Source organism: Meleagris gallopavo, chromosome 12, assembly GCF_905368555.1.
Source record: "Meleagris gallopavo chromosome 12, MGAL_WU_HG_1.1, whole genome shotgun sequence".
In the NCBI taxonomy this organism is placed as follows: domain Eukaryota; kingdom Metazoa; phylum Chordata; class Aves; order Galliformes; family Phasianidae; genus Meleagris; species Meleagris gallopavo.
Window position 1 is genome coordinate 16,160,691 of NC_139415.1, and position 23,471 is coordinate 16,184,161.

At 43.4% G+C, this 23,471-nt stretch overlaps 1 protein-coding gene across 3 annotated transcripts in view; it reads right to left on the reverse strand.

Annotated features, from left to right (window-relative positions):
• Window positions 1-23,471, reverse strand: part of IGF1R (insulin like growth factor 1 receptor) — a 150,287-nt gene that overhangs the window by 46,788 nt on the left and 80,028 nt on the right. The gene's annotated exons all lie outside the window — the stretch shown is intronic.

A 23,471-nucleotide genomic window follows, 5' to 3' on the forward strand; every position in this document is an offset into this window, starting at 1 on the left:
AAACAATTCAATACTCCCCCATCCAAAGCCCTAGAATTATGGGATTTCTTGGTGGGTTTTTTTTGAGCGCTGACTTATTGTCTTTCTAAGCATTCCTTGTCTTTCCCATTTGTACTTCAAATTGGTCTTTACTGGCAAGAAAATAACCTCCTTTAAACAACTTAATTACACTTGTACAATAAAGCATTGCTACACTATAGCACACATGGTTAGGTCAACCCCAATGTAGCATCCCAATGTTGCTTATGTATGCAGAATGAGGTTTAATAAAGTACAGATGGTAAACATCAAATACTGTGCAATCAGAGGCGCTGCTATTTCTCCCTGAAGAGCGTAACAGAATTCTGCCTTATCCCCAAAATTCCAGGTTTGGAGAACAAAATACATAAAGTACCAAAAAAAAAAAAAAAAAAAAAAAAAAAAAGAAAAAAAAGTTTATATTGAGACATTCGTTTTCTGTGAAAGCATTTTGGCTTGGACGAACAAAGAGCAGAATCGTCACCAGACAATCTCACTATTGTTACATCAAAAGAAGTGGCAGCATTATATTTATGTAACAACAACATTTTGATTGCAGCTTTGTATGGCCCTTTAGCCATGCGAGCTGTGTGCCAGAGGCTCTGTAAACAAACACAGATAGGAAATCTGGTTTGCATTAAGTGACTGTTTTCCACTTTCTAACTTAGCTAAAAAACAGTACCAATAATAACAACGTAAAGCAGCGTTTCAGTAGTACAACTCCAGTATGATCCAAGCAAAGCACCACAAGACATTTAAACTGAGCTATTTGAGCAAAAAGCACACGACCAGCAAAGAAACTAATGTCCCAGAATGAACACGGAAGCAACAGAGCCCAGCCTGCAGGGAAACACTTTTTAAGATACTGTTAACAATTCCACAAAAGAAATTTTACCCTGCAACTTCCTCTTCCTGACTGCCAAAAATCTGCCATGTGGCAACGCACGAGTATCTGAGAGGAAATTTCATTCAACTGGTGCAACAAACCAGAAAACTTTTAAATTCCTCTGCTCATTAAAAATCAAAATGGTTCACAGCTCTGCATCAAGATCTATGTGTCATTTACAAAAAGCCAGGGCCCACCCCCAAATGGACTCGTAAGACACACACAGACAATTCTGCATTTGTAATCCAAATGCTTTCGTACCGATCTTGCTTCAATATTTTCCACTTCCCCCCGGCCCCTTTTTAAAAGAAGTCCCAGCTGCCAACACTGCAAGTCGAGGCTGGCATCCGAGTACCAACCCGGCTTCTACGATCACCACTGGAAACATTCTGCGGAGGAGATTCAACCTGCAGGAGGTGGTGCTGCATGTCCTGTTAGCCAAACTGGCAGACCAGGGGAAGCAGCACAAATAACCTCACCAGGTCAAAGTGAGGACGTTTCTGTAGGGCCAACTACTTCCAAAACCCATAGCAGGAGTGAGGACTGCTACAGAATGCACAGCACGGGTATACCTGACTTCCTCTGAAGAAGGAAAAAACACCTACATCACACATCAACAAAAATAAAAAAGCATATTGGTGTAAAGTCTCTTATTGATGGTTACTTGCATCAGTGTAAAAGGAGAGAAACATGCCCACATACCACCCAGTAAGGCACATTCAGGTATACAGCACTACCACACTGACAACAACTAAGGAGTTAAACAAACAAACAAACAAGAAATTTGCCTTGCTAGCAGATGGACTGCTGTTCTGAGTGAACCCCCAGTTAGTGCAGTAGCAAAGTTCCCAGTTCAGAGCCCTACGAAGCAGCAGACGTCCCCGTGCCTCCACGAAGTTGTAGATGTACTGAAGCAGCACTGCATGTTTCCATCAGGGCAGACACTTGCAAAAAACAAAGGCTGCCACACTGTGCGTCCACGTGAACATAGGAGAAAAAGAGCGAGATGATTTCATTCCTGGGAAAGACTTCCATACTGCCTTAGTGCCTCTGCAATTCAGCAACAGACTGGTGTATAAATAGGATTCCCTGCATCTCTCTGTAAATCTGCTGACTGCTGTCTGAAGGAGTACAAAGCAAGCAAAGGAGGATATCCGAGTTCACGTGAACAAGGTAATCACTGAGCTAGATTTCTAAAACATAGGAATAGTTTTAATGGCAGTCATTTGAACGAGAACTACTGAAAACACTGTACTGATAATTTTTTAAAAGCTCAGCAACCTCATTTTTCTCTCAGCCCTATTTCTCACTTGTTGCTAATGTTGGCAAAGTTCTCAGCCTGGAGACAATACGGGCATCCTGTTTCTTAGAGGAGGCAGGACAAGAACTTTTGTGTGTGCAGGATACGGAACAAACAACACAAAGTCCTATCTGCCTAAAATGCCAGGTCCCTGAGACAGCCCTGCTCAGAAGCCTCACTACATAACATCAGCCTTACTCCTCCTCTCCCACCTCACAAATTGTGCTGCTTGGGCTGCTACATCTTAGCAAAACACTGAAAATGAAAGTTTGCCAAAAAAAAAAAAAATTGAATTACATTTGAATACTTGTTGACTTGAGTCTGCAAGAACATCAGACAAATATAAGCAAATGGTGGGCTGACATTTTGGGACAGAATTTAACAGCTAGGTACAAAAGTGCCTTGAATCAGAAAGGCTGATGACTGTACACAAGAAAAAAAGAACAAATCCTTGCTGACAACAACAACGGCAAGAAATACTTAACTGTCATCATGTGGGGCTACCAAGATAATGGAAAATTTCAGAGACCTTGGAGTGCAGCCATGGAAGGAAGAAGCCAAAACAAGACCTAGGGAATAGCAGACCCTTACGCAGCTTCATGATCTTACAGAAGAGATGGCAGTGGCTCGACTAGACCAGAGAGCCTCATTATTTACTTTCAGGGAGTGAAAGTACCAAATAATCAGCAGCTCTTCAAAGAATGACATGACAAGAATACCACAAGCCACAAATCAAATTTACCAGAGCAAAAATAACAGCAGTAGTTTCTCTGACCTTCTGTGCTTCACCTTCCCTCTGATTTCTTCAAATGAAAAGTTTTCCTTGTCAACACAATTCAAGAGATTTTCCAAATGCTATTAAGATAGGATTGGTCAAAAATGCAAAATATATCACTTCCAAATAGCTGCTCACTGAGCAACCTGGGCAGACCTGTCACCCAGAAAGGGATACTGGAAAACTAAATGTAAATCTTTAAAAGAAGCAAGAAGAATTCCAAGAGAACCCAACTCAGACTCATCACTCAATGAAAATCTCCGAGATGCTGAATTGAAATTGCAAACTAAAAGCCAGGTTGGGAAATCCTCAAACAACAACAAAAAAAAGGCAAGAAACAAATCATCTCTGTATTTACAGCAGCTTCTTTTGGGACAGCTTCACACTAAGGAGGTGGCAATAAGGCTTTCTGCCACGAGTTATCTCAGTGTTATACGGAGCTCCCTGAAACGGCCCCACGTTGACATCACGGCTATCGCAACGTTTGGACAAAGTGCTCTTATCAGCTCCAAGATGCTGGGACTTCAGCAGCTCTAGAACAGAAGCATCAGGTGAACGAGCCATCCGTCTCATGGAGGGGAGCGTGGCCAGGAGAGGAAGACTTCTGGCAAGCCGTGGCGGCCGGCCCTGCCAAGGCTGGCACCCGGCCAGTCGCACGCGGGCAAGCACCAGGCTGCCAAGTGTGGGATACTATTTTTTTATTATTATTATTATTATTTTAAGATTCTTTCTCTCCTTCTGAAACAATATTCAATCCTTCCTTTTTTTTTTTTTTTTCTTCCCCTTTCTCCTTTCTTAATGCATCCTTCACATAAAGCATTTCTGAAAGACAAGGGAAAAACCCAGCTCTGAGCAGAAACCAGAGGAGGGAGGGAGGATATCCGCCCAGCCAACTACTGAAAAAATTAGCTGTCTAAATTTATCCACAAAGACAGAAAAAAAAAAACGGTCATTTTTGGAATGCTAATCCTTCTACATGACAGATTTTTTTAAATATTGCATTTTAATGGTCTAAACTTTGGTCTGGTCTTTCAAACAGCTGACTTCAAATGCACAAACAGCCTACACAAAACCTGATTTCTTTTGCCCAGTATATGGTAAGAATGGAGAGACTGGAGATATTACTCAGAAAATCCAGGTCCACTGATTCACGGTCAGGGCTGGAATTCAACAGCTACAGAATAAAGGCTGCAAGAAGGAAATATGCATGTTAAATACACGCAGCAACATGTCCTGATCACAGAAATATGGGTAAAGTCATCTCCAAAGAATTGAAGAAGCCACTTGGTTACGTGACTTGTAGAAAAGCTTCATGTTGCTATAGAAACAAGTACTATTAACACATTGAAAGTGGTGCATTATTCCATTCTCTCCTCCACTCTAAAACTGGTATCTCATTTTTGGCAAATATCCTATAAAAAAAAAAAGCTACCATATCAAAGAACTTCCGTACCTTCCAGCAGCTAAGACATAAAAACGTGGCACATTATGAAATTACCAACCTGATCTCATTAAAGGTTCATTTTAACACAACACTGATACTATGAATTTAAAGTGATCAGCACCTTCTCTGTAGAATTCCATACAGTCATACTCTCACACATACAGTCATTTCCACCACTGGACTATTTGGCTGGTCCCATACAAACTTCTACTAAGAATCAAGACCGGGGCATTAAGCCTGGCCTGCAAGCTACATCTGATTGGAGAGATTTCACTAAAGCCATGTGTTTCCATGCTTACATCCTACTCGTTACCAGCCTCTTTTTATCTGGCAGACCTTTCCAAGGATCTTGAAAGTATTCCGAAGTTGTTCTGTGAATTATTTTCTTCCCACTGTACAAATCCAGCTGATGTTCAGCTACATCTGCATGGTTTACACACAAAGCTTTTTGATCCCCTGCACCCCAACTTTATCACAGATGCCACATGAGATAATCTCTCACTGAAAGGCATGGTGTCACAAAGCACCCAGAACTGTGGCTCAGAGGTTATCTCCAACACGCAATCAGCCCACCAGAAGCTCAGTCTTCAAGCACATGAAACACTGACCAAGCAATCTACCTGGACATCCCCCTTCCCCAGGATTTGGTGGCTAAAATTCAAAACCGTGCTAAAAGCCTGTATGATGCAGGACAGCAGCTGGGTACAAATGCCACAGAGGATCAGCTGAAAGCAACTGCCAAGGATACGGAAGAGAAGAGCAGGGACTGGCCAAAGGAAGGAAGCCCAGCACCACACAGCACCTGGAGATGCTCAGAGACCTCCAAGGTAAGGCATGAGGCAGAGGACGTTCATTGTTCAGTAAAATGAATATTCTTCTAGAACATACTATACTGGTGAGCTACTCAGTGCCCTCTAGTCCTGGGATATGTTTTCATCAAAATTAATACTCCCCCTCCCTTGGAACAGGGCAAGCCACACTAGCACAGGGAGTAAGAAAGCACAATCCTGGGGAGCCAGAGGCCCATGGCATGGCGTGCAGCCCCCCCACCACACAGCATATCTGTTACTCTCCTTCCCAGCTGAAAAGAATACAACAGCCCCCATCAGAAAATGGAGCCAACAACAACAGGCACATTTCAGTTGGATACAGTGGACTTCGAGTGGCCCCTCTCCACTTCTTTCCACCATCTATCACTCACTCCTCACCCCAGAAGTCCCCTCAAAACAGCCCTGAGGCTCCCCAAGCTGTGATAAATAATGATGTGTGTTCAGTTTGTTTTATTTAGAGTGCCTACAGAACGCAGGGACACTGTTTGGCACTGCAAAACCAACCAACCTTTCAAGTTTTCTACAGATGAAGCAATCAGCCCCATTAAAAGCTCCCACAGCTACTCACATCTCACAGAAATGAGAGCAAACAGAAAGCTGAGTGAAGAAAACAACTGCCTTAAACCACAGTCAACAGGAACCAATAGATTGTACATTCCTCCATTTGCTCCAATGTGCGTAATAGCAGTGACCAGGAAGGTGCAAATAAACACGACTTATTGATGAGAACGGGCAGCACGAACTGCATTCTCTTTCAAAACAGCTTATGTTGCCCAGCACAACTCAGATTGGCATCGCTGCAGCTGGCACTTGAGAGAAAGAGGAAAAAAACAAGTCCATTTTGTCCTTTCCACGCCAGTATGAATTCAGTACACAAACAAACACAGCTCAGGCGTACACACAGCACCCAGCAGGCGTCAAGGCCACTTTTACTTTATCTTAGACACCAGGTGAGCAAATTGGTTGGGAAAAGTTTATGATCAGCACCATACTGTTCTAAGAAGTGAAATTTCCCTGGCAAAGAGTGAATTTCCCATTGAGAGAATGCAGATGGGGAACAATAACGGTAACTCCAGTGAGGATGTAAGTATGGTGTGGAGGAAAGCAGCGGCACTGCACCCTGAGCTCTTCCCCAGACCAGAGGGAAAAAGAGAGGCTGCCCTAGAGTATCTCTCAACCAAGTTCTTTTTCCTTTCCTTGCTTTCACAGCCAAGATATTGGAGTGTTGTTTTTTCCCCTGCACTGTTGCTTAAAGCAAGATCTAATCTGCAAGTGCAAGGCAATAAACTTTACGCGATTTAATTAATAGACTGCAAGCAAGGAGTCTCAGTCAGTCTTCTGGCAAAATCCCAGCTGGAGGAAGAATACTTTCACATTCCAAATCTATTCTAAAGGAAGAAGATGGTTTGATAACATTATCACAAAGGCCTAAATTTTGTAGTTCTCTTAATGGTGATGGTTAACAGCAAAAAAGTCACCAGTCCTGAGAAACAGGAAGGACTACAAGTGCAAAACAAGATACAAGAACACCAACATTCAGGAAGTTGTCAGAAACCTGTGTGTAGCTGTTTTAAATTAGGGACTATTAAGGCTTTGAGTACAGCATCACTTAAGACATCTTCACTGGAAGTGAAGTCATCCTACCAAGATCATACCACTTTAAACAATACTAAAGGCAATTAGCTTCAAAATGATGGGCAAAATATTGCCTACACAACTTCTTGAAATACAAGAGTGTGTAAGCAAGTCTGACAGTAAATGAGGGTTGTGTTCTTGAGATCCTCAGCAAACAAAAAGTAAGCACTTCTCTGGGTTCCTAAGAATCATGAATAATCTTCATTCCAAATCTCTAATATAAATGCAGACAGAACACGCAGTGTGCCAGAGTTCACAGCACCCAAAGGCAGACGGAGTCTCGCAATGCACTTCAACTTACATGCAACGCGGACAGCAGAGAGGGCAAAGTGACCTGAAATCTGCACTAAAATCACTGTCTTCTCATACAACGTGCAACTGTGAGCTAGAAGGCATTCGAAAAAGAAAAAAAAGCAATTCTAATGGGTTTTCTCAGTGTTTTCATGTAACTTAAGGGAACGATGGCACTGCCTCATCCAGGCTGCACTCACTTTGCTGTCTCTAAAAAACCTCCTCTGCTATCAGAACTATTTCAGTTCTTCCAACACACTGATAAAACAACCTGAGTGAGGAGAACTGGCATCCCCTGGAAACTGCAAGCACACGATACACTCACAACACGGGGCACATACACCAATGCTGCCCACAAAGGCAAGTACAGCTAATTCTTGGATGCACAACTGCCTATGCTTGCTTACCAGCACATGCTTTTGAGGAATTCCTACTAGTATGACTAGAAAAAAAAAAAAATGACATTGCCTCTGATTTTCTAAATCCCTTCCTGTAGTATGGATTTGTGATCAGATTAGGGAGTAGCAGACAGTTTTGTTTACTTATTTATACAAAGGACAGTCAAGGTGAGCTGTATCGCCGTATCCGACAGGGACTCTGGGCTACAGCAAAGCCAGCTCTGAGATGCTGCCTCTGCTGTTCTGAAGCTGGAGAAGGTACGGATGGCACTAATTTAAAAGGAGGGGGGGAAGGGAAAGAAGGAGGAAAAAAAAAAAAAAAAAGCAGGATTCATGTTTCAATACTGACAAAAAGTGGGAAGCACTTCCCACTATGTTTCAGCTTGAGTTTGGCACATCTGAGCTACAGTTTTCCACTCTCGTACCTTTTTTTGTACTCTCGAGTCACATTCACATGAACATATAAATACACAGATCCCTACACACTGTGTATAGCAGATACTTACATGGATGGTCTCAAAAAAGAATATGCTTTTCACACACTAAAAAAATTATACAGAGTTATTTTAATGCAGAACTGTTTGTATATTCCTTATAAGTTTATAAAACTCTCACTGTCCTCCCATGACTAACGAAACTGGAATTGAGAGAGTAGTCTATATTTATAACTCGTCTGGTTGCTCATGCCTATGGCCCTATTTCTACTCTCTGTTACTGTACACAGAGCTATGTGAGGTATTGTGGGTTCCCAAACTTCACCGATTTCCTAACAAGGCAGGCCTGTGTCCCGGAGGAACAAACTGGGGGCTGTTTCATTCCAGTATTGGCCGAACTCAGAGGGAGAGGCCTTCAGCTCTGTGGTTTTGGCAGCTCCTCTTGAAACTGGTATTAGAGGCCATTTCTGTGCAATTACATGCCTAACTGGCACTGGATCGTGCATCAGTGCTACCGATACCTCATCTGCAGCAGCACAGACCCAGGCCTGGCCCAGCCCACACAATGCGCACAACGCACCGCTCTGCTCTGACTGCTGTGGTGCTCGGCCGAGCGGTTCCCTCAGTGAGCACTATGGACACCTCAAGCATTAAACCCCACTCCAACAGACTGCTCACAGCTGGAGCAAACAAAAGCCAGAACCTGATCCAAAACCCTCCAGAGATCACAGCATGTTCAGCAACATTCACACACTGCAAAACCTACAGAAGCAGCGGAGAAAGAACTGCATCAGGTACCTAAACGCAGTACAATAAGACAAAAAATCTCCCTACAATGAGGAGTGGCTTATGCCTGCAATCCATATAAACGTAATTCATACAGACGTCATGAGACCTGCCCAGGCATCATCTTTTAATCAAAATCACTTCATTGGTTCAGAAATCCTGGAGAAGGGTGAGCCTTCACCATGCTGAGTGCCTCGGAATGCACCAATCTGTAACACATGCCAGGCATCTGTGGGGCACAGAAATAGTTCCTAATTTGCAGATCTGACACACGTCTAATAAAAATAACAGATCATACAAATTGCAGAATCACAGAATGCTCTGAGTCGGAAGGGAGCCACGAGGACCACCAAATACATCTGTCCTTCAAAACTCTACTATATGAGAGAGAGAAAAGCACCTACGTTCCTGTACAAAGCAAAACTGGATTTCAAAAACAAAAAAGGGCATAGGTCAACAAAGGCATATTTTGGTTAAGTTCAAACAAGTGCTGTTTTAATAGCTGAGGACAGCAACGTAACACGCCACACTGCCAGACACAGGCACCTGTGAAGAAACATCACCATAAACACACACAGGGCTCGGTGTCTGGTTTGTTTGCATTTTCTGTGTGCTCAAAACAAGTACCAGCACGAGGAGAACACTTACACGTGTTTTGCAAACAATTAAAACAACTCTAAACCAAGTGCCGGGCTGAAGTCATCCTTAGGAGGGCCAGGGCTTGGCACAGGCAGGCAGTGCTGCTCTCCCCTCCTGCCCTTACATCCTAGCACTCATTTGACAGAGGGTATGGGAAAAGCAGCAGCATTTTACCATTCCCAAAACACAAACGATGCCGTTCAGTCACACAACTGTTTGTAATTTCATGCAGAGCGTGCAGACTTGAGATAGGCTGTGAAGACTTCAGGCAACTTTGTTTGCCCTGGCAAGTATCAGGTTTGTAGGACACCTACAACACCTACAGAGGAATGGCAAATTTAAGGAATTTTAAGTTGAACTCTCAGACATGCTGCAATAAAAATTACATTTTCTTCCAGTCATGGACCGTTTTAAGCCAGGAACTGTAGATACATTTGGCTACAGAGTTTAAATGGGTGAAAGCACTGCTGTTCTTTCTACTTTCCAATCCCACATGCTATGCTTTTTTTCTACTCAAAAGTACAACTTTCTCCTTCCCAATGTTCTGAACCTGCCTACAATGCAGGCAAGGAAACTTGCCACTTACGTATTTACAATTTACAAAGCAGACCAAAACCAAAATATTTCTGGCTATTGCGGAGTTATCAATCTGTTAACATCCCCAACAACATTCCGTGCTGACACCAAGAAATGTTGTGACAAAGAGTTATCAGTCACCTCTGTTCCAGATACTTGTGACTATAAAAGGAGCTCAGTGACCGGCCTTGGCCAGCCATGCTGGGACCCGGCAACGCTGCCATCAGAAAACATTCAGTTGGAGAAATGCTTTCCAAATCCATCATTAGAAATTACATTTCTCTTCCAACGTGTTCAACTGCAAAACAAAGCAACAAATGGATCTGTCCGATTCCGATCATAGGAGGCCATGCTTCCTCTGCAGTTACGGGTTAGGAAGCTTGCATCTGCATTTGTAATAAAGCTTGCTGTTGTTATGTAGGCGATGCCTGAACGCGTTGTTGGAAAATCACACTGGTTAAAAAACACACAAATCCTAATGGGCAGACAGAACAGGTCTGAGCCTTCGATGAAAAAAACAACAAAAGGAAACTACCAAATGATGACAGGTCCTGCTTGTGGAGGGTTAAGAACGAAAATCGTTCTTCCTGGACATTCCCCCCACTGAACTAAAAGCACCAAGTTGGATGGGAACAAAATAGTTCATTACGCCTGCAGTCAAGTACAGAGAAACATCATTTAAATTGCAAATTACAAAGCAACAGATTTTTGCAGGAAGCTCAAGGGATGTTTATAGTTCAGTTTTATGAATTAGAAATGACATGAGGAAGAAGCAAGGGGGTTGGGCTAGCTACTAACCTTAACGCTTGTTCCAGCTTAACTATTTCTCAGATTTGTTTGATGCATTTGACGTACGCACCAAGGCTTGTTAAACTGATGACAGCAAAGCAGTCTCTCAGAGATCAGCCCTGGGGAAGCACTGTCCGCTGGAGGCCACGCTGGGCTGAAGATTAGCTGCTACAGGAGGAACTCCGAACAGACTAACTGCACTCCATCCCCACATCACATGGCTCTCTGCAAGGGGAACTTTTAATCCAATTCCTTTCCTGGGAGTTTCTTTTCATCCAGCAGCTCATTTGACAAACCTTCTGCTTCCCTTTTCCAGGTTTCCTAGTCCCATCAGCTCCTTGGTCTTGGTTTCTACTAATGAAATTTCATGAAAACTTAATAGCAGAAATATGCATACTTAACATTTATACATATATTTGAGCAGTTGTCAAAATGTTTTACAAAGGATGAAAACTAATCAAGTGGTCATTTTCACGTCCATTTTAAAGTGAAGAAAATAGATGCAGTACGAGATAATGAGTTATTCAAGGTTGCAGCAGAAGATGCAGAAATAGAAGAAACTGATTGTCTTGATAGATAAAGGCCTCTCTCCCTACATGACCACCACAACCTTATTGAAGATATACGAAGCCCTGAATTACAGACTTCAGTGCACAATTGAACAAGGCAATCCAGATGCCCTAGGGTTCAAGCATTTACCTGTCCAGCTGCCAGTGCATAACAGAAAAGAGAGAAGCCAGATTTGTTTCTAAAACTAAATAAAGAAATCAGCCCTTGTAGGGGTTATGGACAAAAAAAAGAAGAATGAAAAAAAAAAAAAAGAAAGGAGTAGATATGTCAGTAACCACAAAGAAATATTCTATTTCACTTAACAATAAAGCTTGGCCTGAAAGAAGGCACTCACGACTCCCATACTCTCAGAGGCTGTTTATCTCTGATCCTCACCTAACAGCAGATCGCTGCACAGTGTATACAACCTCTACTGCACCCATCCCAGCAGGATTGCCATGACCAGTGACGGCTGTGCCATGCAGAGCCCTGTGGCCATTGGTGCAGCCATCTGCCTCCTGGCCCCACACATGGGGTAAAGCAACAGCATTGCACCCACAGTGCAACCAAGGAACCTGGAGGCTGCGTGATCTACCAGGGCTGCACAGCATGGGACGTGACCCACAGGGGCTCAATCCTAACTAAGGAGATTTCTCCAAACTGCCTTTTTTTTTTTTTTTTTTTTTTTTTTATCTTTGAAAGTTATGATTTAGAGAATGACATGACCAAGTCAACATGTTCCTCAGCATCAAGTACCTCTGAGAAAAGATCATTCCAAGATCATTTTGTGGTTCTCAGTGCAATGGATAAGAAAAGAATAGGCTCAGTACAAATAACTTAATAGTAATGTTTCTGGAAACCAAAATCTTTTAAAATGCCACTTGAAACCTGCCAAACTAAACTTGAAAGAAACTCTACAAGTCCACAAACCCCTTGGCCAGCTTCTCCTTCCCTTGGATTTCCTGTTGCAGAACAGCTCTGCTCATATCCCTCAGCTTTGCACAGGTGAGGACAGCCCCCTGTTGTCCTACCAGCTCCCACCACCAGCTCTTACCCTGCTCCACTGCTGGCCTGAATTACCCTTCCTAAGCCTGTGCCCTCGGCAGTTTCTTTGTCTAGCTCTCAACTCACTCCTTAAGTCTCCTCCCTACCTCAGCCTCCAAAAAATGCAATCTCATCAGTTATTCCCTGCAAACCACTAATGAAGTATTACCACGTGCCTGGTACCTCCCAAATGTCAATACAGCCTACTGGCAACCCTATCAATAACCAGAAGCTACAAAGTTCACACAGCTCATCAAGTTTCTGCTGGTTTAGATCAGGGTTAGCATGATAAATTAGCAATGTTGACACACATCCAACAAACTAAAGGATTGCTGAGCCCTGCTATCTGAAGACGAAGAGTGTAACTAAGAAGTACACAGCAGAATGACTGATATCGTGGTCTAAGTTATGATCTTAGCAAGGTATTGCAGCATATATGGTTTTATGGGAATCATCCTAACCATTCATAATGTACGCATTGTAAATCAAAAGACCCAACACGTGAGAAATTGAGCTGTGAATACATTGAGAACTAAGTGTTTTTGAAGTCTAATCATTCTCAATGAAGGGCTGGCAGGCTGTTCCAAGAAACCATCTCTCATCCAGAGTGCTGTGGCTTCTGTAGTGTACGCCATGGGTCAGGAACAATGCACCAGTAAGCCCAAGAATCCATTTTTAATAAAAACCTCTGCTGGTTACGTGGAAAAAAAGTGTACTGAGCAAAATATTGAAAATCTCTCACATGTTCACTGTTCTGTCTGCACCTTTATATTCCCTTACTCAGTATTAAGTGTACAATGCTTGCTTGCATTGATGTATTTTTGTCAAGAAAGAAAAGCAGCTTGCAAGCGCCTGCATTTACAGAAGCTTCTGCATAGGTTCAGTGACCTAAATCCAGGTTTGGTGCATCCTAAATCCAGTAGCTGAGAAGGAAAAGGCAAAAAGGAAAAAGAAAAAAAGAAAAAAAGAAAAAAAAAAAAAGAAAAAGAAACGCCTGGTGTTGTTTCATTCACCACACATTCCAAAACATTCAAATCAGCAGCAGCTCAGAAGGGAAATCCAATAAGGATAATGCTCTGGCTCTCCCCGTGCCGGCGCGGCTCTGCGGCCACGTGATGTTTGTTTATGAGGCTGGAGCAGCATCACGCGGTGCTCCCACTGCGCCTGCCGCTCCCGGGGACCTGCAGAAGCATCTTCAGAGAAATCATCAGTTCAGAACTCTGCGCACGCACCCAAGCACATTAAACAAGCAGGACTGTGTGGTTTTATGCTGCCAACATCTCAGCACGTGTTTCTCGGCTTCAGGCCTCAGTAAAATGAAAGGGAAGCAGAGGCAGCCGTTCAAAGCACAGAAGAAACGTGGGCTTTTAAAAGCACACATGCTCAAAACAAAGCGAAATGGAAAGGCAGCTCTTCCCATAGCCTCCGTTTGATTCTGCAGGTATAGATTTCTCTCCATAAAAATCAATAGGAGATTATTTTAAGCCATTCGATTTCATTACCCAGTATCAAATCTCTGTTCTGAATGGAACGCCTGAATCAATTTGTGAAGCTACTACAGGCTGCGCCGTCGTAGGCTTTCAAGTACCTTTTCTCTGCCTCTCTTACCACAAAGAGATAAAAATCCCACACCGGAGGTTATTTGATAGCTCTGAACAAGTACCAGTGGATTTCTTTTCCCTTTAGCCCTGCGATTCTTTACTGTGTTTCAGGAGGGAGGAAGGAACCACCACGAACAGCACAGAGCAGTGTGCCAGCTCCTTGGGTAGGGTTCCTTCGAGAGAACATGCTGAATTCAACAAGGACACACGCACACAGTGCACTCCTGAGGCAGTGGGGTTTTACCACAAAAGAAACATTTTGCATCATTTAATACATGGCAGAGTGGATTTCTGTGTAGTGTTTTGAATCATAATAAGAAGATTATTAGAGACAGAGCAGACCAAAACAAAGTCAGTATTTTCTCTGTTTTGGGCAATATATTACAATAGAAGAAGCCTGATGTTTACAGTTACGAGTTTCTCAGATTCCCCCTCAACAAAGAATTCCCTTGGGTTAAATTGCTGCCTTTACAACCCCATCAGTCCATCCCACACGCCTCGGTCAGGAAGGCTGCAATCCCATTTGCTTCCCACATGCACAGCTCCCAGTGGCAGGACACAGCTCCCCAAAGCAGCACAGAGCGGAGCACAGCGGGTTCTGCACCATTGGGACTGCAGCTGTAGGATCACTGAGCAATCCCCAAATCCACCTTTTCTTGCACCACCACCATCTGAAATACTTAAAGTGCGAAAAATGCTAATAATGATCAGAGCAACATGAACAAATGTGGCAAGAAATAAATGCATTCAGTAAGAATAAAAGTAAAGCATCAGGTGTATAATCAGTTAAATAACTGCTATACAGCCTAACGCTTCTGGGTGTTTTTTTAATTTCTTTTTTAATTTGGCTATTCTGGATTTCTGTAAGATGCTTTGTGCTGCAGAATGCAGACACTTGTGCTACCTGCCAGGCACACTGCTGTACGCACCTCTCCAGCAGTAAGAAGCCAAGCCATGCAGCAGCACGCGCATTGACACCGCAGGGCCACGGGACTCAGAGGGACCATGGGGAGGTTATTTGTTTTTCTGTGTTCAGAATAAGAAAGCGAAAATGAATTCAAACACCTCCCTTCTTGGCAGTAGGCAGCGCATTGTTAGCATCTCGACCCACCAGTCTGAGCACTGCAGCTGCCGAGAGGAAGGAATAAATAAATATGAGCCCAACCCCTAACAGCAAGGCATTTCAAAGGACAAAAGGATATAAAAAGAAGAGCTGCAGTAGATTTCAGTACAGCCACAAGTGAGATACGCTGAATTCCTGCAATTTACAGCCACTCTCAGATTATTCCTTTTTTTTCTTTTCTTTTTTTTTTTTTAAAAAAAAAGCTCCTTACAGTAAGTGTTACTTATCAGTCCTGCGCTACCACCCTCTCCTCCCAGCCAGGTTCCATTTGCTGCAAAGGCCGCCTCCAACCAACAGCTCCCAGCCCTCACTCCTCCTCTGCTGATAAGGCATCCTATGATGCTGGAGAACCAGTCAGCAAATCCAGGGGGTTTCAGATGCAATCTTATTTTAAACACTGAAAAATAATTCATGTCAATGGTTTCAAAGCCAATGCTGTGACTGATGGACCGCAGGTTCTGTTCAGCTCTTTAAACATCTGAGCAGAGGATCAAACAGCCCCGGTCTGCCTGAGCCACTGGGGAGTTTCAGCATGTGGCCCCTGCTTGGGGCTACACCAGAAGGACCAAGGAATAAGACACTCCAGAACTTGCACTTGGGTTGTCTCATCGAGGAGAATCACAAACATGGAGGACAGATGTGACCTGATCCCTTTCTGATGCAGCTTGGAAGTGACAGCCCTGGAGATACAGGTTGCAGCCCGGATCCTTCACAGAACAATGTGAACAGACCTGGAAGCCCAGCAGCCACCGCTGCATAAGACACACCAGTGCTGTGCTCGGTTTTGCATCGTGCAGCCTTCTGTTGTGCAGTTTGAGGGGAGAATTATTATAGAAAAGAGAGCAGCTCATACATTGTTATATTTAAAAGCTCTTTAGCAATCCACATCTTCCCTTTTGGAATGCCACGAGAACTGTGCTGCACACAAGGCAGGAGACAGATGAATTACAACGAAAAGGTTGTCACTCTGTGTTTCATTTATCTCAATTTCATATATTCTGGACAAGACTAAATGAAAATCTTATTGAACTGGTAAAAATGCATTAACACAAGGCAGAAAACTTGGGTTTTTTAAGTAGTAATTGCTTTTGAAAACACGACCATTAGGATGATCATTCAAGATAGAAATGCTCTGTCTGCCCCTGCAAAGCGTGGGGGAGTGAGAGTGGAGAAGAGGCGATTTCCTCAGGAACATTTATTGGTTGCTTGGGAAGCCAGAAACAGGATCAAAGACAAGCACAAATGGGCTGCTTCCATCATCAGCACAAAGACCTGCTCCTTCACACACAGGCACCGCGCGGTACCTGTAAGCCATTTTTTCCTTCTATAAGTAGAAATGACATATCTATAATTTTCACTCAATAGAGTTTTGAGAAACACATAAAGCCACTAGATTAACACACATAAAGTCACTAGATTAACCTCACGGATTTAATAGAGCCTGCAAAATTCACTAAATATTACTATTAACTGCAACCCTAGCCATACCGATCCTAACTTCCCACAAAAGTACCCTAATTCTTTGCAAGTGATTTCCCACCCCCACCCACAGATCAGAAGACCAACAAGAAATATCACAGCTAAAGGAATGAACACTAACGCCATTGTTCAGCTTCTGTCTGAGACCTGTCTGCTCTGCTCATTGATAAATGGAAGAAGCAACTGCACATGGTGAGCGCTGCTCAAAGCGGCACATGTCGCTCCTCCCAGCAAAGCACAAAAGCTGCTGGTAAGCTGCCCCCCCTGCACCACTCGTGAGTACCAATTTGCATTGAATTGAGAGAAATTAGTCAAGTACATCTGTCCTAGAAAGCAGTACTATCACAACAAAGCAAGGTTCCCCCATACACACTGCCTCCAGAACGTTCTGCTTCCCCTGGAGCATGTGCATCATTTACACAATGCAACCACGTTTGTATAGAACAAATAATTCCAGCAGAAATTGCCAAGAAGTCTCAGAACAAAGAACAATTTTCTGACAGGCAAATCCTCGTTATGAAGGAGTGTAAAGCAGGAGGAAAAAAGCAAACTTTCAGCACAGAAAGGAGAAAGGTAACTAGCCATAGACTTGTGTGACTTGAATGGTCTAAGGATACAAGCAAGGGAGCTTACAGAAGAACACCTTTTATCAGACCAGCAGATGCTGGCTGAGAAAGGAAAAACAAGGAAATCTGGAGGTAAACAAGTTTTTTTTTTCAGGTCAGACACACCTGTTGTGCTGAAGGACTCAGCTAGTACTTGTTTTCAGCACTGCTTTGCTTTAGTCAGAAGAGAATGCTTATCCCATTTGAACCTGAAACGGAGTAGATGGTATTTAGGAAGATGTGACAAAGCTAGCAATAAGAGGAATGTGTTCAAAATGAGTGCAGAATTAAAACACTACTAAACTAGGTCAAATTACTGGAGGGGAGAGTACCCTGAAATGCACACATCAAAAAAAGTAACTATTATAATTTCCACCTCAGATAATTTTAATGATTAATAGCAGGAGTTAGCAAAAATGAATTAATTCCTGCAACTAATTCAATTCTGCAGTGTTTCCTTAGGGTGTCTGGATTTTTAAGCTTAGTGCCCAAAGTCCTTTATGCTTTTACTTTAATACCCCCATGAACTTGTACTTTTATTTTTTCATTTACTTCTCCCTAATTCTCTCCTAGCTGCTCCTGTTTCTCAGCACCTTTTCCGAAGCTCTGTCTCCCCACCAGGACGTGTGAAGAGGCAGCTGGGGGATGCAGCTCAGCTCCAGCAGTGCCCTGCAATGTTCAGTGCACTCCCAGGTGCCAGGAGGAAGCAAGAGGAAAACCAAGCCCGGCCTTGCCCAGGGAAGAAGAGGGAGGAACAAGAAGCTGCTCCCTCCCAGCCCCAAACTGTGTGGCTGTGGTACTACAATCATTCTGGAGCCCACTGAGGGGCTGTGGGAGCTCATGCAGCTCTCCATGGATAAATGGGGAGCGGAGGGCTGCCCAGTGCTCACAGCCACACAAAGGAGCTCAGAAGGGCACAGCCTCCCCTCCCACTCTACCCTTTACCCTCTCTCTCCTCCCTTGGTCAAAACAGACCTTGGTCTTTTCTAAAAGGTGGGTGGGGGGGAAAAAAACACACCAAAATAACCCACCCTACAGCAATCCTGTGTTTTTTCCCCAGAGGGCAATTAAAACAGCTCCTTTATTAATGAGGAGAAAGCCAAATTTAGAAGAGGTGCAGCATCCAAATATAGGCTTAAACACACCTCACTCCTGAGAAGGGGCTCACTGTCTGCTTCCCTCTGACAGCAGACATGGGCTGAACTCACACTCCCAGGGGTTCTGCAGCATCCCCACGGCTCCTGGGCAGCACCCCAACTCCTGGGGCAGCACCCACCAGCCCAGCCCAGCCCCAACAGAGCTATTTCAGCAGAAGCCAATCCTGCTCCACAGGGAGGATCCCAATGACTGGCCCTGCTATTCCAAGTGGAAAGTAGTAAACAAGCTCCAGGCTGCAGACAGAGGTAAACCCCAAAGATGCCCTGTTCCTGCCCAGGCGAACTTACTGCAGGCCATAACAACAACATGGAGCTTTTGAGGCTGCGCTAAAAACCATAAGGGAATAGGAAGGGGAAAAATAAAAATCAGTGTTTTTCCTGAAGGACTTAATAAAGTTGTTTAAAACAATTTTCACAAGTATTCGAGTTACAGGACATAATTCCACTTATTTTCTATGCAGGTGGATGTGTACATATTATTCTCCCCCTTTCTTTTACAGTGTTTCCTCTTTTTCCCAAGGGAAAAAAAAGGAGGGGAGGATGGATAATCAGTGCACCGAAATTAGCAGTGTTTTCCACTCATACTGAAACATCACCAAAACCAATACTTGATATTTACCCTGACAACATATAGATGAGGGGTGAACATTCCCAGTGTTGTTGCCCCTCAGGAGAGGATTGTTACGATGGTTTCAAATGCTATGTGAGCACGTTCTGCTGCTACTCACGTGATGTCACGCCTGTTGAAGACACAAAATGCTAGCCTAACCTCTAAGGCAGCTCCAACCAAGATGGGAGGATTAGTTTGGCCTCTTGCAAGAAAGTAAGTTATTGCTGAACATGTTTACACAATGCAACTTCATGGGCCTGAAAGGTGGCTTTCAGGAGAGGAATGCAGCCTGTGTGGGGAGACAGCGTGGCAGCGTGAGGCCCAGCTCCGTGCCGGCCCCGCACTTCCCTCCAGGTGCCTATTTTGGGAGGCACAGAGTTGGGCATGTTTGTGCCGCAGCTTTGAAAACATTTGGAGTATTCTAGACACAATGGACCCCAGGTCATATTTTAAAAGCTATTCATGTTGTAGGAAACATTAAGAAAAAGTTCCCCAGCAGCAGGAGCCCAGAGCATAAGGAATATTCTGCAAATCAGATCACCAGGGAAAATGTTGCCTTCCTTTTTGCTGCACAGCCACAGGGCAGCTCGTCTTTTTTCCTTTGTCAAGTCAATGACGACACACACAGCATTCCAGGGAACAAAAAGTTGGTCTCCATTTCTTCCTCAAGTGCTGCAGAGGAACTCAGGAACTTCATCCTTACACAGCTGCATACAGACATCGCTACCAGCACTGCATCCCACACAGCAGGAAAAACCAAATTAAACCAAGAAAGTCCATTTAAATGAAATATCTTAGACATTTTGTTTCCATCTTCTCCAAAGTAAGAATCAGCATTTCCCTAAAACTTAAAATCTGTTGTTGTTTTTTTTTTTAAAAAAGGAAGTTGCACGGGGAGAACAAGGAAGAGAGAAAGGTAAGCCCTCCGCTTCCCCAATCCCTCGCTACCACTTCTTGTCTTGAAGCACAAGAGGTGCAGGGACAGCAAACGAGATGAGAACCGAGACTGCAAACACTGCAGACCTTACTAGAGAGGAAAAAAAACCTATGAAGCAATCTCAAAGTTGCATTAATGGGAACTGAAATCAACCAAACGCTTATTTTGGAGCAACTCCAGTGATAGTGAAGAAGAGAGAACGAAAAACTGACTTCATATCTATGGAGAGTCTACAAGACTGTCCTGGCACTGCTCGTGCTTGAACTGGGAGTAGCCTTGGCCTGGCTGAGCAGGAGCCCAGGCCACCAGGGGAAGCAAACGCTGTACCACTGGACGAAACACCTGCAGAGCAGCACATCACCAAAATACCTGCTGAGCAGTTCTTCACATATCCACACAGCTTCAAGAAAAGCAGCAAGAGACCACACTTAATTTGGTGTGAGCTGCCACTGCTTAGTGCATACTAAACACTGCTGTACTCTCCCTTATGCATATGCTTCCTTCTCTTCCTAAAAACCTTTCAAAGCAGAATAACCTTTTTGTAGACAAGAAAGCATTCTGAATTGATTGAAAATGGCTTCCATTTGGAAGCCTGCAGGCAAATCAGCAGCAAGACATCTCTGATCAGCCAGGCAGTTCTCTCCAAAACCAAGAAACACCTCCATCGCTCATATGGATCAGCAACACGCCTCTTGGAGGGGACAAGAGATCAGGTAGCGCCTGTTACACAAGCTGCACTTCACAGATCCAGCATCAATTAGAAGATGCTGTGTATTCTGAAACTCCCACGCTGCTCCTGCCTACACATCAGCTGTGGGCTTTCTTGGCAGCAAAAGTAGCGGCACTGAGCCCGATAACAGAGGATTGAATTAAGCTTCAGCATCCTCTTCCCTGCACTCTGGATGCAAACAAAAGTAACAAACAGAACAAGTCAGAGCCGGCCAAGAAGTTTCTCCCAGTCACGCTGTATCACACGTGCACAGATAACATGGTGAATACAGCCTCTGATGCCTTCACACCAAACGAAGGAAATAAATCTGGACATGGCACAGAGAGGATGATAGGGATCTACTGAGACGACAGCAGCTCCCTCACCATAAGCTCTATCTTCAAGTGATACAGATTCCCATCACTATACCAGTGTCAACTACAGCTCCCAAGGGGCCATGAAAAAGCTGCAGGGCAATATGTTAGCATGTCCTTAAAGCTGTTGCATGGCTCATTTAAAATAAAACTAATATATTTATGTTGATCAATATACTTATAAACCAGCTGCCTTTATTACCATTTAAACATAAACGATGCTTGATTAATTTGGGGAACAGCACTTAATTTCAGCATTTCACACAACCAGCAGGTGTGCTTACAGTGGGGTCACAGAACACACTGCTTTCCACAGCAGCTAATTTTTAACCATGCACATAACTAATGGCACATCAGCTTTCCCCCTGGTAAAATTACAACAGACATTTGTTACAAATTAGGTAGGCTGGGTGGATTCTGGTCTTATCCTTCTATCCTGTGGCAAGGATTCCACCAAGACTCATTTACCTGAAGTGAAGCAAATAACATATTACTGGTTTTCACGTGGAGAACCACATGTTTTTTTTTGCATTGAGGGAAAAAAGGTACAGATGCAGGAAACAAGAAATTCTAGCTGCTGTCCTAGAGAAGCCTTCCTGGCACACTAATCCCCAGAACATATACTTTCAGAATATTTAAAATGGCCTCTGCCCAGCTTTCATGCACCTGTGCAGCAAGCTCCGAGTGCTTCTGAAATCCGTGAGTGCACCAATTTATCAGCAGCACACCAACAACAAAATCTCCTCATCTACCACCAAGCCAGCATCTGTACTTGAAATGAATTTGTTTATGTGCTGGAGCTCTCAGGGTGGATGTTCAGTTCACCCTTCAAGTGAATCGGAGCATTCAGACCCCAAAATCCTGTGGGCTGTCCAAATTTTCCATCATCTTCTAAGGCTGCTCTTTACCTTCTCAGGAATCTCCTCCTCCCCCCCTACTCAATAAACAAGATGATTTAATCTACTGATAGATCTCTGTTAGTCTTACTTTCTTGCTTTTTACAAAACATCTAGATGTTTACTTCCTTTTTTTTTAATCCTGCTATGCTCTAACTATTCCCATGAAATAACACATTCTCTAATGAAATCTGCAATTTTAATTAAGATCTGTTCTCCCAATCTACTTTTAAACTTGAACCAAGTCACGAATGCTGTTTGTTCACATTTGAACAATGTTTTCATTTACCGTGGATAAAAGAAGAATTATCTAACGCCACTTATGTGGAGTCATAAATTGATTTTTGATTAATGTTTAATCAAAAACAAACAGATCCATCTGTGCAAGGAAGAAGTGGTGAACAGAAAGCCCTGTTCATAGGAATCTGCAGCACCAGCTCCAGGTAATGACAACGGATCTGTCCTCTTCTGCTGCTACAAGAGCACATGCTGTTGACAGAGCACTTCACTACACTAGATAGTTTCCTTTGGGAAACACTCATTTAAAACAAGATCGTTTAGTTGAAACACAAAGAATCCACAGCACAAAACGAGTTGTGGAACATCTGAAATCACCTGAAACTGGGAGCTCTTGGAGAAAGAAAGCAATCAAAATGAAAACTGAGTAGTGAAGTCTGCAGTGGGGCATGCGTGACTTCTCACAGGATTTGGGGAGCTTCAGCATTTAAAAGTAATCAGAAGTCAAGATCGACAGCATCATAAAGAAACAAACCCATAAAAAATGAACATTTCAAATTATAACCAAAGGAATGAGACTATTCAAGCTCACAGGAGGCTCTCTCTTGCAAAGCAGAAGCATATCTACCAGGCCAGCAGCCTGCTGTGCTACCAGGAGGGCTGTGAGGTCCCAAAGCCACTTGGGGTTTTTCAAGCAGCTCATAGGGACAAGCTTGGTTTGTGCTTCTAGTAGTTTTCAACCATTAAGATCTCCCAAAGGAAGGTGGTATACAAAAAAGGTGACAAGAACAATCTTAATTATAGCTCTGTTAACACACTATAAGTACATTTCTTTCTCAGACATTGAAGAAAATTATTATTGTTATGAATTAAATGAAGAGCAGTCCAAAGAAGGGGATCTTTGTCTCCCTTACTGAGGCCTGTTTCTGCCTTCAGCTGACACTTCTGATTTTGGCTTGAGAAAAATAACTAACAGCACGTTCTCAACTGGAGGAAAAGAAGTTCCCTTCACTCCCTTCACTGAGATGCTCACAAAGGAGCAGCAGCACCACTTGTACTAACGCTGCATTTCATCAGCCCTAAGGAAAAAAGGGGAAAAAAAAGATGAAAGCTCCAGCTCTTCAGGTAAACAACAGGAGCAGATCACAGAGTTAATACTTGTTTAATACTTGTTTTTCTTCATATTCCTCTTCTTCCTCTCCACCTCCCCGGAGCCCAGCCTAGAATTACAGCCCAACAATAGCCCAATTGTGCCCCCGGCAGCGACTTCCAGCCGAACAATAGATCTTTCCCTTTCCCTCCACCCAAAGTAAAATTAATAAGGAAAAAATTCACTGATTACAGGGCAA